General features: G+C 43.7%; 1 long non-coding RNA gene across 1 annotated transcript in view; it reads right to left on the reverse strand.

The window, feature by feature from the left end:
- LOC309542848 overlaps positions 1 to 15,621 on the reverse strand; it is a 680,556-nt gene that overhangs the window by 162,807 nt on the left and 502,128 nt on the right. The gene's annotated exons all lie outside the window — the stretch shown is intronic.

Raw genomic sequence — 15,621 nt, forward strand, 5'->3', positions numbered from 1 at the left:
ATGACTTTCAGTTTCTGTCACACACTACTTGTAAGGGAGGGAGACTTCCATTACATGTCACTGCCATCAAGTGGATGAACAATGTAACATCTATTCCACCTTGAGACTAAATCATTTGCACCCTCCGCACAGCAACTTACCCAATTCCTTTTGAAATATGAGGCCTCACACTCACTAACCCTCATGCAAGGCAGGCCTGCCCAACAACTTAAAATCCACCAAGATGAAACTAGTCCACCAACCACACATCGCTGCCTGACTCAACAGATGCTTCACATCTGCTCTTATTTTGACAATTCTAAGGCAGCAGAAACAAGATTTGCCAAACCCTTGGTAGATCATCATACATAAGAGCCTCTGTTTGTGGTGATACACATGTGTGCACGGCAACCTGTTCTCCCTAAGAACATGTGAATTGCTGGATTGGACCATCTAGCCCAATATCCTGTTCTCACAGTGGCCAGCCTGATGCCCATGGAAAAACTGCAAGCAGGAGCTGAGGAAAAAAGCATTTTCTCTGCTCATGAATTCCAGAAACTGGCATTCAGAGGCATATTGCCTCTTACAATGAAGATGGAATATAGTTGTCGGGGCAAGTAGCCATTGATAGCCTTATGTGCCATGAATTTGCATACCAACATTTCTCAGATGAAAATAGGGGCATCCTAAGGAAAAGTGGGACACTCCAGGATGAAATCAGAAACCAGGATGGCTTCTGTAAATCTGCTAAGTTTCAGGCGCTAGGTTAAAATGATTTCATTTCAAGGAAATTTGCACCATTCTTCTTGTTCCAATGTCCTGTTTACGATGCTTCAATCTCTATTTTAAAGTTTATACATTGCATGCTTTTTTTCCCTATAAGCTGCTTCGAGGCGTATAGTGAAAAGAGGAATATGCATTTCCTAAATAAATAAAATAAATGCATACATTTAGCTTTCCTTCTTGCTTACACTTTTAAAATGTAAAACAGTAAAGGATTCTTATTTGCTGAGATATATTTTTTAAAAAAATAGATATTACAGATAGTTTGGGTTTTAAAAAACAACAACTCCCAAAACAGACAATGTGATTTCCTGGGCTACTTCTAGAAATTATTGTCTTTGTAAATGGAATTATCTCAGAATAGGATTAGCTGTGACATATCCCTTTAAACATAGGCTTATAGATTCAGGATTGACAGCTGTTTGGAAATTCCAGTCTGGGAATCCTGTCATCAACCATCACCCTAAATGTACATAGAGTACAAGCTTTTTGGCTACTTACTCTTATGTCCATCTGTTAAGTTCGTGTTCTGCCAAGTCATAAGAGTTAAGATCTTTCCCAGAGCTGTGGGTGTCAGACTGTGATTGGTTTAGATAAGCAATATATATATAGCACTGAAAATGTCATCTCTTCTGCAAGGTTTTTGGCAGTGGCAGGATTGAACATTTATATTCTATGCCCATATTACGTTTACTATTCTGACCATACACTATTCTGATTATGCCATATAGACTGATTAGGAATAGTTTTGAATTTTTTAAAAAAAACAATGAAACATATGATCCAAGACTTAAAAGTCCAGGTTCAGATTTACTGTTATTTCTAGAACAGCAGCCGAGAGCTCATACAATCAATATTACAGATTACAATATTGTGTACTGTTCAGGTGACCACACCTCAAAATGGGTAGTGTAGAACTGGAAAAGGAACAGGAAAGAGCAACCCAAATTATCAAAGGACCAGAATAACTCCCCTAGGAGGAAAGACTAAAGTAGATAGGGACGTTTTAGTTTAGAGGGGGTGAAGCCCAATAAGTGTGCAACATGTTAAAGGTGTATAAAATTGTGCAAGGTGTCAAGATAGGGAGTAGGAAGAAGTTTTTCAACTTCTATCATATTACTAGAACCCATAGTCTTCCAATGAAGCTGACTAGCGGGAGAACCAGGAAAGACAAATAGTACTTCTTCACACAGTGCATAGTTAAACTATGGGATTTCCTACGACGAAATTTAAAGACACACCTCTTTACTCAGGCATCCCCCTGATCTCTCAACCTGAGGCTCCTGTTTTAATTGCTGCCTTGTTCTAATTGATGTTTTCGCTTTAATATTCATGTACTGGTTTTTAATTCTTTATAAAGCACTTAGAAGCTGATGCTGGCAAATCAGTTTCCTCCAAGAGTGCCTGGAACCTGCTCAAGAACCTTGCCCAAGAAGGGGAGATTAGCAACTGGCTGGTAGTTACTTAGATTTTCTGAATCCACAGAGGACTTCTTGAGGAGTGGTTTCTCCAGTGCCTCCTTCAAGCAGGTAGGAACCACCCCGTCTCACAAGGAGGCATTAAACACCTCCCTGGGCCAGCCAGCTGGGCTCTGCCTGCAAGTTTTTATCAGCCAAGAGGAGCAAGAGGCCAGAGCTCAAGTCGTCACCATGGCCAATCCAAGCACTTTGTCCACGTCCTTGAGCCTTACTAACTGAAAGCCATCAAACACAACAGGACTAGACCAGGGGTCAGCAGGGTTTATCTTGCCTGGGCCAGATCGGTCCCACAGGGATCCCTCTGTGGGCCAGATCGCCCCCTCCCCCCTGTGATTTTTGGCATCTGCACATGCGCAGCCACGATTTTCAGCATCTGCGCAGGCATGATTTTTGGTGCTGCGGAAGCAAGTCCCCACACCACACTGCACCAGTTTAGCGCAGCGTGCGAGCAGGCAGCTCAGTTCGGGGGCTGCTCATTGGCTGGTCAAACAACCTCCTCTGGCCACTGGGCCCCATGGGCCTTAGGTTGCTGACCCCTGGACTAGACTGTGCTCTGGACACCCCGTGAGATTCATCTGCTATAATAGCAGAGCCGAGATCTTGGTGGGTGCAAGCAATTTTACCCTCAAAATGCTTTGCAAACCAGCCACAGCAAGCTGCCTTTGGTTCTGCCACCTCCTTTGGGCCAGACTGCAAGAGGCCCCACATTATCCAGAAAATCTCTGCTGGATGTCATGTTGAGGATGCAATGGAGGCACCAAAGTATACCTTCTTTGCTGCCTTCACTGCCCCTAGGTAGGCTCCCTGGTAGGGCTAGGTAACGGTCCTATCTAAAATGCAAGAGAATGGCTACCAGTCAGTGTAGGCGATGCCGAACTGCCATTTGAAAGACAACCTGAGGGAAGCAGACACATTCCCTGAACATCTTACATGAAATTATTTTAAAGGGCTGGAGTGAAACACAGTGCCTTGTCTCACTTTTAAAACACGGGGCACTGCAACACAGTACATATAGTCTTTGAAGACCAAGACTACTTTCCCTTACAAAATCCATGGGGCTGTCCTTGAAAATATCCTGACAGTGTCATTTTTAGAACAGCAAAGAAAACTGACTTGTTTCTGCACTTGATGCTGGAGTCACGCCTTCACAAGTACAGGCCACAGAAGACTCCCCAAGGAGTCTATTTCTTGCAGGGAGTTTTGGGGAAAGCATTTTTAAAAGAGAATACCAAGTCTCAGCTGTCAGCAAGCAATGGTCCTTGCCTCTTTCTTCCCTTCAATGCATGCAACAGTCTTTTACTGTGGAAGTGATGGAAGCTTAATAATAAGACACTCCCATGAAAATCCATGTCACCGCTAGTGATACGCTCAGCAGTGAAGGAAGTGACAGCTATATGGGAGAGTTTTGTGCCTTTAACTTCCATTTCTAACTTGCAGAAGAGAGAGAGACACACAGAGCCAGCACTCTTCAATTTATTGTTTGTGATTTCCTGGTGTGTGGTTTTGTTTTTTTGTTTTTCATTCTGTCTTTTTATCACCCTCCTTGTTGTAGAAAGCACCAAGTGAACTATTACAGAGAGTGCAAGTCTAAAACTTTCATCCAGAGCTTGAGCTGAATCCAAACTGAATCTCTGCAGATTATATTTTTTCTCATGAATTTTCACTTTGACATGCCTGCCGTTTCTAATAATAGTTGTCAGAATCTGCAGGATAACATGAGCAAGACAGGCTACTCCTGAGGCGTTTCTGGTCTGATTGGAAATAAGGAAGCCTCCCAAGGAACAGTTATCCTCATGAGCTCTACTGCCCATGTCACTTTTGTGGGGCTAACTTATGGAAGTGATGAGTAAAGGTCAAGTGATGAGTCAAGGGACCCCTGACCATTAGGTCCAGTTGCGGACGACTCTAGGGTTGAGGTGCTCATCTCGCTTTATTGGATGAGGGAGCTGGCGTACAGCTTCCGGGTCATGTGGCCAGCATGACTAAGCTGCTTCTGGTGAACCAGAGCAGTGCACGGAAACGCAGTTTACCTTCCCGCCGGAACGGTACCTATTTATCTACTTGCACTTTGACGTGCTTTCAAACTGCTAGGTTGACAATAAGTATACAGTGCTTATTGCTTGTACAGTGGTACCTCAGGTTACATACGCTTCAGGTTACATACGCTTCAGGTTACATACGCTTCAGGTTACAGACTCTGCTAACCCAGAAATAGTGCTTCCGGTTAAGAACTTTGCTTCAAGATGAGAACAGAAATCGTGCTCTGGTGGCTGGCGGCAGTGGGAGGCCCCGTTAGTTAAAGTAGTCTTCAGGTTAAGAACAGTTTCAGGTTAAGAACGGACCTCCGGAACGAATTAAGTACTTAACCCGAGGTACCACTGTATACCCACGGTGCATTCTTTCGGTACTCAACATTTATTTATTTATTTATTTTACAAAATTTAAAACACCGCTTGATTGTGAAAATAACAACAGCAACCAGCTTAAAGCAATTTGCCAAAAAAAGAAGAAGAAAGCAATAGAATGAAGAGTAAAAAGAGTTAGAAACAACTGCTTGAAACATGTTTAAAAGGTTAAAACCAGCAAATGATCTAAAACAGGGATCAGCAAACCTTTTCAGCAGGGGGCCAGTTCACTGTCCCTCAGACCTTGTGGGGGGCCGGACTATATTGGGGCGGGGAATTAACAAATAACAAATACCCCACAAATAACCCAGAGATGCATTTTCAATAAAAGCACACATTCTACTCATGTAAAAACATGCTGATTCCTGGACCGTCCATGGGCCAGATTTAGAAGGCGATTGGGCCAGATCCGTCCCCCGGGCCTTAGTTTGCCTACCCATGATCTAAGACCATGTTAAAACACACATCAGCATTCTACATATCTGGGTAGGCTTTATCAGGTACCAAAAAGAATACAGTGAAGGCACCTGCTCGAGGTCAATAGACAAGGAGTCCAAAAGTGTAGATGCAACTGGAAATAACAACAAATATCTGAAAATACATGCTCCATTCAGATTGCATAGGCTAAAGCATTTAGAACTTGTTGTCTGCCCCCCCCATTTTAATGAATTACGCATCTACCTTTTTGGCATGGGGTGGGAAACACCAAAGAGCCCCTGATATAACTAGTTAGTCTCCAAATTAAGGGCTGAAGGTCTGGGTAAATAAGAATATTTTCACCTGGCCTCTAAAGGCAAACAATGATGTAGCAATCACTACAAGGAATTCAGGATGTAGGAGATGTCACTGCCATTTCTTTCTGGCAGCCATCGTTTTGCTGCTCTGTACTGCTAGATGAATTTCACTGTCCCCTTAGGAAAAATGGGTGAGATGCTTATAAATCATAATAATAAAAATTGTGAAGATTGCAAGCAGCACAGCCAATCACCAAAGAATGAGTCATGTAAATATGCCCTAACACAGATGAAGACTCAGTTTCTTCTAAGTAGCCTCAACAAACAAAGCATTTGTCATATTCAAACCAACACAATGGCCACAATCCAGGGGAGACAGTGGCACACTTACTCTTCCTTGTTTTGAATGGGTGGTATTCAGTGTTAGTTCCTACTCAAAGTAGACCCATTGACACTAATAGCTATAACTAACTTTGGTTCATTTGTTTAGATGGATGTATTCCACCTAGGTTGAATACAGTTCAATGGCTCTAGAGTGAATGATGGGGTACTGTCCAATACTTTGCTTTGAATGCTCTCAGAAATGGTCCAAGGTTTTTTCCATACCTGCTCCTGGCAAAACATCAAGTCATTGGCAGTTACGTACCACCAGTTTTCTATTTAATTAGTTTGCTCTTAAGTTTGAGCCCACTCAAGCTTATAATTAACTTTGAGGGGGAGATTTACCAGCCAAAGCAAGTAACGATTGGTAGTGATGGAAGTTTTGGTCAGTTGGTTAGATGTGCTTTTTTATTATTGTTATTCAGAATATTCTACACTTAGTTTATTGCTCATTCACCCTGCACAAAAAATCCTCTTCAAAGGAGATTCTTTTTTTATATACCCCCAGTCATATATTAGCAACCATGAATACCATTAGTAATTATCCGCTTTGTGTGTTTCTGACTAACTTACAATTGTTTCTCAAAGAAAGCTATCTCTGTCTCATAAACTGGAGTCTCAGGTGAATGCCCCCCTTGTACTGCACAAGCTCCTGTCTCGTGCTGGCTCTCTCATGTGGAATGAACTGGAAGCAAGTTCATCTGACCTGACATAACACCATAAATGGACCTGGAACCTTTTACATCAATTGCTGATTTGTTTTTCTATCATTTTTAGTAGGGCTGCAACTGAACCATGGTGGAAAGATAAAAAGGTCATTGACCGGCTCTCTGAATTACTGTACCTTGTCACAGGAGATTTTCTTTTCTGAATAACAGAATCAAAGCAAAGCAAAACAATACAATTGCACAATGGCTGGAAAGTGCCTGTGATTCAGAGTGAGCCTATTCATATTCATAGTCAGTATTGTCAACTGAATGCCACTTTTCCTGTTCTGCTCTCCTATATTTTACAGATCAACCATTTGCTACTTCAGGTGTTTGCGAGATAAGATGGTTGAGCATGTGGAATACTTTCCCCTGCTGGCTACTTTTGGAAGCCCAGCAGTGTTCTAAAAGTGAAAAACCAGTGTGTCATCATTCTCTGTGGATAGCAGTTCTGTCTTATTGATGTATTACTGTTTCATGGCTGAACTCTCCTACTGTACTACCCAACTCTATGGAAGCAGGCCAATGCCCACAGTCCTTCCTCTGAAATCAAAATTACGAGCCACAAAGATATAACAAAAAATCGAGGCATTTCCAGATCATAATCTGGCAGAAAAGATGAAACAAATTTGCTTCTCTGTTCCATCTCGCGGGTTCTGAAGCTAAGGATGATAAAAAGTCAATAGCAAAGCATGCGGATTTCACTTCCAAAGACCTTGTGAACTACTTGATCTTGGCATGCTTACAATATTAGCAGAAATGGTCAGAGTTTCTTTCCCCAAAGCTCGCATTCAGTAATGTAGTCAGAAGTCAGATCAAAGTCTCAACAGAAAACGGAACTGTGACTGGAAAGAACTAGTCCAGCCTTGTTCACTGCCACAATCAATAGATCATTAGTGGAGTAGACTATATAATCTGTTTATAGTTATACCTATCCCACTGCAAAGTTCAAGGTGAGTTATCTTGTTGGGGAGCATAAGTTAAGAAAAAGAGAAGGGCAAGGCACAGTTATGCAGTTTGTGAATCAGCCACAAATAATGAAGCAGGCACAATACATACTAGATATGGTCTGCAATACATGATCCTAAGAAACTTTACAGGTTCCACTGAGTGTGAAATTTGGACACTTTTTGTTTATGCTAACCTACCCAAAATGCACTTCCTGAACCAATATCTGACCCAAACACACCAAAACCTTTGGAGTTTTCACTTCTCTGGATTTTGCACTGCTTTTCTCCTATTAAAAATGCATATATTAGTGAAATATGTACAGCAATGCAGTGTATTATAGAAAATTGTGTTAAAAGAGTATTGGGAAAAATTTGCAGGACAATGCAAGTGAATTTTCATGCATTTTTTTAAGCAAGCTGATACAGAAACAGAGTGAACTGATGTTAGGATTGCAAAAATGATAACCCGCATTTGACAGATTTGTCCATCCCCCAGGGCAGAAACCAACCAGGAAAGGGGGGTTGTTTCTTTGTTCCTTTTGTCTTTTTAAGAGAGGTACAGTGCTGAAGCACTGCAGCAGTAAGACCTCACTCTGGTCAAAAATTTAGTTTGCCAAAGTGCCACCATGAAAATAAGGTGGGGTGTATTGCCTCTTAGATGGCTTATTCCAAAATTCCATTTTCACCTCTATCACTTCCTCCACAAGACTATTTCATCTCTGTGCTAGCAACTGGTGGAATAAACAGCAGCTCTCAATGATCTGGATTTGGTCCATAAACTGCCAGATTTGCAACTGCAACAGTGGCCATCCAAGATGCTCCTGGGAAGGCTAAAAGCATTGTTTATCCATAGTCAGGTTTACACAGCCTTTTCACTTTTGTTTGGTTTCAGTAGAGAACCCAAATGATCCTGAGATTCAGAAAATCATTATAAAAATCAAGTCCCGTCCTAAAAACTGCACCATGCAGACCTTGCTGGAACTGTGTTCATTACTTTGTTCAAAACTTTGAACAGCTAATTCAGTTAGGCAGGTAAAACCAAGATAAAATGCCCTGTCACTTTCTGGGATTAGCAATGGAAAATCTGAGCTGTCCTGCAGATTGCCTTGCATCAATTTAAGCCCAAGTCTGACACTTAAATTTTCGTGAATTTTGGATAGTAGTACATAAAAAATAGCAGGCAGGATAGCAAGTATACTCAAGGCGGGGATGATAGCAGGATAACCTTTCACATACGGGTCAGTAGTTCGCATCAAGCCTCAGGTTAGTAGTGACTGAAAAACATTAAAATCGGATGGCTGTTCCATGGCCTCTGAACTCCATTTGAAGTATTACAGAAATAAGGTGCTTCAGCTACTTTCTGATATCATGAAATGCTGGACTCTTGGGTCACTTACTGCTCTGCTCTTTTGACTGAATGCCATAGCAATTTTAATGAACAATATATATGTCATTCCCTTTCTTGAAATTGCTCAGAATATCTAGCAATATATGGAAACTAGAGTCCCATGGACTGCAAGATCAAACCTATCCATTCTTAAGGAAACCAGCCCTGAGTGCTCACTGGAAGGACAGATCCTGAAGCTGAGGCTCCAATACTTTGGCCACCTCATGAGAAGAGAAGACTCCCTGGAAAAGACCCTGATGTTGGGAAAGATTGAGGGCACAAGGAAAAGGGGACGACAGAGGACGAGATGGTTGGACAGTGTTCTCGAAGCTACCAGCATGAGTTTGACCAAACTGCGGGAGGCAGTGGAAGACAGGCGTGCCTGGTGTGCTCTGGTCCATGGGGTCACAAAGAGTCGGACACGACTAAATGACTAAACAACAACAACAGCAACAATGTCACAATGCCTTTATGGAAACTTATGGTGAAACCACTCTTTGAATATCCTCTTTAGCATCCTTTAATTTGTTTGTTGAACAATTGCCTCCCTTGCCAGTTTCCTGCTTCTAATGTACCAAAATATTTTATGGCTCTCATATTCCTTTTTTAGTAGCCCTTATTGTCTGCTTGCATTTCTTTTGCCACTGGATCTGTTCCTTTTTGTTCACATTTGGTCGATATTCTGAAGGAAGCCTTCTTACCTCTAATATCTTCCTTGACTGTTGATTACCAATGGTGGTGTCCTCCTGAACTTGGCGGTACCTTTCCTGCACTTACCCAACCTCTGTTACAGTAATTAGAATCAGCCAATAATTAAGCACTTTCCCCTTTCGATGCCTGCCTGCTTTCCTACTCATTGTCTTGCCCATTTCTATCTGGCTTGGAGAAATGACTGACTCCTGCTGCAAATGCTGATTCTGCTGCTCAATGTGTCTACAGACCTGCATGGTAGGGTAATATTTAGGGGTCATTGCTGGGGTCAGTTAATTTTGGAGGGGCATTATTTTTACTCTGACCTTGAATTTTCTTAGACCTTGTTATGACTTAACAGTAGGCTGTTTGACTTTCAGGTAGATCAGGCATGGCCAAGCTTGGCCCTCCAGATGTTTTGGGACCACAGTTCCCATTATCCCTGACCACTGGTCCTGTTAGCTAGGGATGTTGGGAGTTGTAGTCCCCAAACATCTTGAGGGCCAAGTTTGGCCATGCCTGATGTAGATGTATTAATAAATTGCCTATTGTTTATGACTATTTAAATTCTGTTATGCATTGTAATAATAAGTGAATTATGTAAACTGGAAAAGTGGCATACTGTTAAACAATATGAACTCAGTATCAATCTGAGCATTTTGGTCAGAGGTAGCAGTTGTATATCCTGAGTCCTAAATTACTATTGAGGCTTGCTATGGTTACCCACAGCATTCTGTGGAGGAATCAGTCAGCTCTGATGTCCCATGTTAGTTTGACAATGTCATCTTTGACATAAAGAACAACACCCCTAGTACACCCTTCCCTTTCCTGTCCTTCATAGAGAATTTTTACCCAGGGACAATAATATCCAATGGTTCTCCCATCTTGGTTCAAAGATGTAGCATCTAAAACCTATTATGTCATTTGCCAAACGTTTCCGATGTGTCTGTTTTTCCCGACTGTTTTCTGTTGACCCTTATAATGATTGGACAGTGGTCTAATAGTAATAATAATAATAATAATTTATTATTTATACCCCGCCCATCTGGCTGGGTTTCCCCAGCCACTCTGGGCGGCTTCCAAAAGAATATTAAAATACTATGATACATCAAACATTAAAAGCTTCCCTAAACAGGGCTGCCTTCAGATGTCTTCTAAAAGTCTGGTAGTTGTTGTTCTCTTTGACATCTGGTGGGAGGGCGTTCCACAGGGAGGGCGCCACTACCGAGAAGGCCCTCTGCCTGGTTCCCTGTAACTTGGCTTCTCGCAGTGAGGGAACCGCCAGAAGGCCCTCGGTGCTGGACCTCAGTGTCCGGGTAGAACGATGGAGGTGGAGACGCTCCTTCAGGTATACTGGACCGAGGCCGTTTAGGGCTTTAAAGGTCAGCACCAATTGTGCTCGGAAACGTACTGGGAGCCAATGTAGGTCTTTCAAGACTGGTGTTATATGGTCTCGGCGGCCGTTCCCAGTCACCAGTCTGGCTGCTGCATTCTGGATTAGTTGTAGTTTCCGGGTCACCTTCAAAGGTAGCCCCACGTAGAGCGGATTGCAGTAGTCCAAGCGGGAGATAACCAGAGCATGCACCACTCTGGTGAGGCAGTCCGTGGGCAGATAGGGTCTCAGCCTACGTACCAGATGGAGCTGGTACACAGCTGCCCTGGACACGGATTTAACCTGTGCCTCCATGGACAGCTGTGAGTCCAAAATGACTCCCAGGATGCGCACCTGGTCCTTCAGGGGCACGGTTACCCCATTCAGGACCAGGGAATTCCCCACACCTGCCCGCCTCCTGTCCCCCAGAAACAGTACTTCTGTCTTGTCAGGATTCAATCTCAATCTGTTTGCCGCCATCCATCCTCCAACCGCCTCCAGACACTCACACAGGACTGTCACCGCCTTCACTGGTTCTGATTTGAAAGAAAGGTAGAGCTGGGTATCATCTGCATACTGATGAACACCCAGCCCAAACCATCTCCCAGCGGCTGCATGTAGATGTTGAAAAGCATGGGGGAGAGGACAGAACCCTGAGGCACCCCACAAGTGAGAGCCCAGGGGTCTGAACACTCATCCCCCACCACCACTTTCTGAACACGGCCCAGGAGGAAGGAGCGGAACCACTGTATGACAGTGCCCCCAGCTCCCAGCCCCTCAAGACGGTCCAGAAGGATGTTATGGTCGATGGTATCAAACGCCGCTGAGAGATCCAGCAGAACTAGGAAACAGCTCTCACCTTTGTCCCTAGCCTGCCGGAGATCATCAGCCAGTGCAACCAAGGCAGTTTCAGTCCCGTGATGAGGCCTGAATCCTGATTGGAAGGGATCCAAATGGTCTGCTTCTTCCAGGCATGCCTGGAGTTGTTCAGCAACCACTCGCTCAATCACCTTGCCCAAGAATGGAAGATTTGAGACTGGGCGATAGTTGGCCATCGTGGCCGCATCTAAAGATTTTTTTTAAGAAGCGGTTTAATAACTGCCTCTTTCAGCGGGTCTGGGAAGGCTCCCTCACGGAGGGAAGCATTCACCACCCCACGAAGCCCATCGCCCAGCCCTTCCCGGCTAGCTTTTATAAGCCAGGATGGGCAAGGATCAAGGAGACAGGTGGTTGGTTTCACTCGTCCAAGCAGCCTGTCCACATCCTCGGAGGTAACAGATTGGAATTGATCCCACACAATTTGACTAGACAGGACTCTAGCACTCTCCCGCCCCGGCCCTGCTCCCACGGTGGCGTCTACCTCTTCCCGAATCTGAGCGACTTTATCTTTAATAGGCAGGCTGCACACATTTGGTGTTGGGTGGGTATGCATTTCCATGCTCATTCAGGCAAATTCCATGTGTTTAGGCCTATGATTCTATGCTACATCTCTGTAGAACTTGGGGAGGACTGAGACATCTGCTGGCTGACTGGCGAAAGTATAGGCATAGCATATCTACAATGACTAGGCCAAGAACTGCAGCTTCAGCAGCCTGTTGAAAACCCCAGGAAACCAATGATGCTTCACTGTGTCTTAGACACCACTGTTTCATGTATTCCAGTTTGAGTAACTCTTCCCTCCAGGGAAGACAAAACGACTGCTGTGGTAAACTCCTGTGGTAAGTTCTCCCAAGCCCCCAACACTCAGAGCATTTGCAGTCCCCTTTTTACACCAGGAAACAGGGATTAGAACCACTCTTGGCTTCCATATCTTGGACCTAAGAACCCCAGCTCATCAGAGAGCAGGAAAGAGACAGTTTCTCCCTCCCTACTTCCTTCTGGCATAACCACAATCCATTAACCTACCATATAACAAACGTTTTCTAGATATGTGTTTCTGCTTCCTTCTCTTCCTGTTCTCCAGCCTCCTCTCTCCCTGTCCCTCTGTGGCTTATAAAGCAGAAAGAAGACTTCTCCTGCTTTTGTTGTTCTACTCCCACCATCCTTCAGCAAACCTGGGCTTCATTTCACACAGCTGGTGTAGGTGGGAAGACAAACAGCTTCAGTAGCTCCTCCAGGCCATCACAGCTCCCTACACAGAATCATAGAACCATGAAATTGTAGAGTTGACCCTGAGGGTCAACTATTCCAACCCTCTGCAATGCAGAAATCTCAACTAGATCATATATGACAGGTGACTATCCAACCTCTCCTTAAAAACCTCCAAGGAAGAAGAGTCCACCATCACCTTATTTTTGTTTCTGCTCCTTGAGGGCAGCTCATGTGGCTTCTTGACCCGACGCCTGTCTTCTGATGTTGCTTTTGACTCCAGCTATCACTGTGACACCGCTTCCCTTCTCACAGGCTTTGTGAGAAGTGGCCACCTGCTAGCCTTGCCATTATGGGAAGCCTCCATACAGTAAATAACCTTAGAACAATATGAAACTTTTCGCTTTCTCTTCAGTCTTCCACCATTGCTGCTTATGACTAATGCATGCGATGCTGCTACATAACAGCAAAGTAATGTGTGAAAAATGAAATGGCCAAAAGGCAACTCTGAACAACTACATTTATTTTCTCTCATAAAAACAGTTTTTTAAGTGTCTTTATCAGTATCAGAGTTAGTACAATTACTAAGTGAGGAAGGATAGACAAGACTTTACTTGTATGGTTTCTCTGTTCTGAACACAACACTGCCTGCTGACATGCTCCTAACTTCCTCCAAGTCATCCAGTTTAAAATAGCATTGATCGGTATACGAAATATACTTTCGCCATATCAGAAAAGTTGTATCGTTGCACGCAGATTCTAGCAAATGCTCCATTTCATAAACCAAGCCACTTGTCGCAGATTTGTCAGGACTTGTGAGCAGCAGATTGAAGGGAGCCAAGAATCATAGCACTGCGGAGCTGGAAGGGATCCCAGGGGTAATCCATTCCAACCCCCTGCAATGAAGGAATTACAGTTGACTAATCCCTGACAGATGGCTATCCAACCTCTGTTGAAAAATCTCCAACAAAGGAGAGTCCACGACCTTCCGTTGGAGTCCATGCCACTGTTGAAGAGCTCTCCCCATCAGAAAGTTCTTCCTAAAGGTTAGTCGGAATCTCTTTTCTTGTAATTTAAATCCATCGGTTTGGCTCCTACCCTCCAGATATACAAAAAGAAAACAAAGTGAAAAGAGAATGTAAAAATATAAAATGTATAAACTTTGCAAGCCAAGATAATTAAACAGGGAACAAATATAGGTGTGTGGGAGTGGAGGTGCGGCCATCACCTGCCCCTCCATGAATAAGGGTATTCCGGTAAAGGAATCTGGGGGTCCTGGATCTCGTCCAAAGTCCATTTGAGGGGCTAGGGCCATGGCAGGACTACAGGAACCCTGGGGTGAGCTTCAGTTGATTTTCATCGATGTTGCTCCCTCGTTTGGTGTTTACCCTTCCAGACTATCTGCCAGAGAGGCAGGAGTCAGTTATAGTCTGTTGTCCATGCCTAAGCCAAGACCACTGACTTTGCTGTAATCAATAAAGTTGTGGCCTAAATTTTGCCCCTGAAACCAAAATTACATGTCAGTGTGAAATGATTTACTTGGGGGTGAGCTTGGGGGCCTTGCGGCACAAATCCACATGAAATGTATCACATTTCACATTGTGAGACTAGTTTGGGGTTTTCACAAAGGCATGGAACATTGCCGGGGTGCCAAGTTGAATAAAATATTGTGTGGGGTGGAGTTAAGCCCAGCCCTTCATAATCAGTCACAAGATGTGGCGCATGCACACCATGTGAATGGCAATGCCTGTTAACTGGGGGGGGGGGCTAGCTCCCTCAAATATTTTTTCGGGGGGGGGGGCAAAGGGCCCTCAGCCCTAGGAATTGACTCCTATGAACACTGTCAACCTGTAAGAATAAGCACAAAAAATTCATGGCTTGCTACCTGCCTTGTAAATTTTAAAATATTTTATTACTTTAAATTATTTTTGAAAAGGCAGGAGTGGGTTAAAATGATAATTAGAGAATTTGGCTGAGATGGGTCTTATTTATTTATTTGTAACAGATTGGTATAGTGAGTAGAACTCAGTGAGAAAAAAATCTCCAGTCAAAGCAGAGCCCCACATTTGTGAGCAGCACTCCACTAAATTAGTGCATGGACTGACTGTGGGGTTGCTGCTGTTGTTTTTAGCCTTAGTGGCATTGGGAATAGCAATTCCCCCTGCCCTTCAGAGTTCACACCAGGCATCAGAACTAGTTGGGAGTGTGGAACCAGGATGGACTAATGAGCAGGAAAGGTCAAGGTCTGCTACGTTAAATGAGAGTAGATGACTCAGGGTGCAATTGCCCAAGCAGTCCTGAGTGTTGCAGCATCCATTCATTTCAGTAAGACCACAGAGTCTTGCTGCAAAACAACCTCTCTCCTCTCCGATGACATGTAGGAGTGCTGCAGATGCTCATCAGGAACAAACTGAGACTTTTGCTGCCGCCACTGCAGCATTTGGTGGGTTGCACCCGTAGGTGACCTCATCATGCATAGCCATTGCCTTCTCCTCTAAGCGGAAATGAAATCCAATAAAACTTAAGTCAGATATTTTCATATTTCACTTAGTTCAGACAATAGGTATGCGTTTCCCTTGGAAAAGCAAAAGCAAAGAGGCTGACATATTTTAAACAGCTTCAGTAGCTCTGAAGAGTTCTTCTCAGGGTTCACGTTTTGTTGTTTAC

This window comes from Podarcis vaucheri (assembly GCF_965113315.1).
Source record: "Podarcis vaucheri genome assembly, chromosome: 1".
Lineage (NCBI taxonomy): Eukaryota > Metazoa > Chordata > Lepidosauria > Squamata > Lacertidae > Podarcis > Podarcis vaucheri.